A 3,655-nucleotide genomic window follows, 5' to 3' on the forward strand; every position below is an offset into this window, starting at 1 on the left:
TTTCCAGTATCACTGTCAAACAAATATTTGTTCTTTAATGGCATTTTTCAAGTCTCAAAAGCTTTCTTCCTTCTTTTTTTATTTTTATTTTTTATTTTTTTCTTCTTAATAGATTTAGTATACTTCACAAATTGAATGTTGAAAACATGATGATTTTCCCTTGCTCCCTCTCCTCTCTCTCTCTCGCTTTCTCTCTCTCCCCTTCCCTCCCTCCCTCCTTCCTTTCTTCTTAGTTGTAGAGATAACATTTTTAATTAACATTACAGTAAAGGGCTTAATTCTCCACTTTATAGAGTTCAACTGGTAGAAATTATATATATATATGTATATATATATATATATATACACTAGCTTGACAGGATTATAGGCAAGGACTATAAATAATAGTCAGATTGAAACACAACCATCTCACCCATATATACAGCAAATTTTAAAGTAACTCTAGATCATTAAAACTATAGTAGTATAACATTCTTAACCATTGATTGGATGAAGTATAAAGCAAAGTTCAACAAATCTGGATTTGCAACAATACTGATACACACAGGCATTTCACTTGTTTGTTTATTTATTTTTCTCTTTTAAATTTAGCATCCACATATAAAAGAGAACATGTGGAATTTATCTTTCTGTGTCCAGTGTATTTCACTCAATGTGAGGTCCTTCTGTTGTGGCCATTTTCCTACAAAGGGTAGAATTTCATTCTTTTTTAAAGCTGAATAACATTCCATTGTGTAGACACACCACATTTGCTTTACCACTCATCTGGTGATAGACACCTTGGTTTATCCATACTTAGGCTCTTGTGAACTGTGATGCTAGACAGGGTGGCACAGGTATCTCTTTGATGCAATGTGTTCACATCTTTTATGTACATACTCAGAAGCAGGGTTGTTGGATAATATGTAAAGTTTATTTCTATTTAAGAAATCAGCACACTGTAAGCCACAATGCACTAATTTATTTGCTTTTTTTTTATTTTTCTGAGTGTGCCATTTCAAAGTCATACTAAAAAACAGAAAACCTTTCTTTTGCTTCACCTATTCTATTCATGTTGTTGTCAGCTCCAAAATTTATGATTTTTTAAATGACTTCATATCATGCATGTCATTATGTCATTGTCATTTCTTTTTTTTTTTTTTTTTTTAACAGGCAGAGTGGACAGTGAGAGAGAGAGACAGAGAGAAAGGTCTTCCTTTTGCCATTGGTTCACCCTCCAATGGTTGCCGCGGCCAGCGCGCTGCGGCTGGTACACCACGCTGATCTGAAGGCAGGAGCCAGGTGGTTCTCCTGGTCTCCCATGGGGTGCAGGGCCCAGGGACTTGGGCCATCCTCCACTGCACTCCTGGGCCATTGCAGAGAGCTGGCCTGGAAGAGAGGCAACCAGGACTAGAACCCCGTGTGCCGGCGCCGCTAGGCGGAGGATTAGCCTAGTGAGCCGTGGCGCTGGCCCATTGTCATTTCTTTAAATTGTCTGTCAGTATTGCTTAGGGCCATTACTTTGAATACTGTTTCAGACATTTATAGATTTCCTTCAGATCAGCATCTATTTCTGGACAACAATTTTTTTCTTTTGGAAGTGTCTCACTTTGCTTCTTTGTGTTTCTTTTTTTCCTACATTGAAATCTGCACAGCTGGCATTACAGTTCTTTTTTCTTTATGGAAGTTTCTTTGAAAATACTTTCACGTTTACATGGGAGTTGGGATGTCACTTGGATTGTTGGTTTGAATTTCATTCAAGGTGAGTCCATCAGTGTGACCTCGGTGATCTCTTCATCTGTGGTTGGTATCAGCAGTGTCTGTGAATGCCCCCATGGCCCAGTCTGCGGTGGTTTGTGTAAGTGGTGGTGTGATGTTGACAGGGACATGGACTTCCCAAGGTGTGTGTGTCTTGAGTCTCCTGAGAGTTGGAGGTCAATCACACCCAGATTTGTTATGGCTGTAGTCACAGTCCTGGTGCTGCGGAACACAAGAGGGACTTTGCCTTTGTCATGCCAGGCAAGCCTGATTGATGGCAGTGCTTGTGAAAGGCACAGCCTTGAGCCTAGGGCTGTGTGTTAAAAACGGGGCTGTCCTCTGTCCTGCACCAAAAGTCTTAGTTCCAGCACTGAAGGATACTAAGAGGATCTTGGTCATGTTCTGCAGTGGAGTGAGGTTATACTGGAGATTGTGTACTGGCGTGTGGAGGTCTAGATCAGTGGAATGCGGTTATTTTCTTCTGTAGATTCCTCAGGTAGGTTCTGGTGGCCCTGAGGAATATGGTACAAATGACCACAGTGCTGTGCCTTTAGAAAGCAGTGGGATCTTTACCCAGGTCTCACAGGGAGAGTTCAAATCATGCTGCGTATTATTAATGTCAGCCATCAGCCTAAAGTTGACAAAAGCAGGTAGAAACCTCAAATTCCACATGTAAGTGTGCATTGCTCCTGGGTGTGTAGCACCAACATTGGCAGTCCCAGAGCTGCAGGGCACAGAAAGGAGAGCCTTCGGTTTCTACAGCAAATGCCAGGATGTCACCGGGTCTTCTCTCCTGGTCACTCAACACAGTGCATTAAGAGCTATAATAGGGGACTTTTTCCATTCATATCCTCTGGGCTGTTACAGGTGCATAGCACCAGGGGACCAAGCAAAACTTACCTAGTTTGCTCAGAGCAAGCATGACATACATAGCTTTGGGACTTGTGGCCAGAAACCCTGCAACATCTGGATTCAGAGGGCTTTCTTTCTGCCCTAGACAGCACTCTGACTACGGCTCTGAGTGCTTCTGGTAGTAGCAAAGCTGTTTGCTGTGCTTGAAGACAAAAGAGGTTTAGCAGCATCTGTTCTATAGCAGCTTTGAGCTGGAGTTTTTTGGGGGTGGAGGGAGACAACGTGGTTTTCCTTTTTTGGAACAATAGAGTGATACAGACCCAAGGCAGCTTTCAAGATTAGGTTTAACATCAGTGAAGAGTGTGGAAAACTTCTATAACAGGGACTGTGATACTTTCTGATCATTTTTCCCCAGAAATATGACATCTCTTGGGACATGAAGGCTGTGTTGGGGCTGTGGCATGCTTTGATTCTCTCTCACTTTATCAATTTCTCTCCCAATTTTTGGAATCTGTGTGTTTTTGTAGCTGATATCTGATGGCTTCCCCTCAGTTAATGTTTTAGTTCTTCGTTGGTCTGGAACTTTCCTGAGGCTTCAGTTAGTGCAAATACTCACTATTCAGTCATGCTATATGAATGCATTCTTTGCTTCTGTATTGGTTTTTTGTCACCTATAAACTGAAAGCTAAATGCAGTAGCCCGCCTTATTTGTGGGTGACACTTCCCAGGTCCCCCAGTGAATGCTTGAAACCATGGATAATATTGAGCCCACCATGCCAACACTGTGAGACCACTAGATCTTGCTGATTGATAACTGTGAACACTAAGTGATGGTTGAGTGGGTAGCAAATTCAACATGGGTTCATTAGACAAAGTGGTCATTCATCCTCAGGTGCAATGGAGCAAAACAGCACATGCTTTTATCAAGATATAAGAAAGGCATGAAAATTAAAATGTGATTTTTTTATTTCTGAATTTTCTTTTTTTAAGATGTATTTATTTATTTAAAAGTCAGAGCTTCACAGAGAAAGAATGAGAGGCAGAGAGAGGTCCTCCATCCGATGGT

This window comes from Oryctolagus cuniculus, chromosome 9 (assembly GCF_964237555.1).
Source record: "Oryctolagus cuniculus chromosome 9, mOryCun1.1, whole genome shotgun sequence".
Lineage (NCBI taxonomy): Eukaryota > Metazoa > Chordata > Mammalia > Lagomorpha > Leporidae > Oryctolagus > Oryctolagus cuniculus.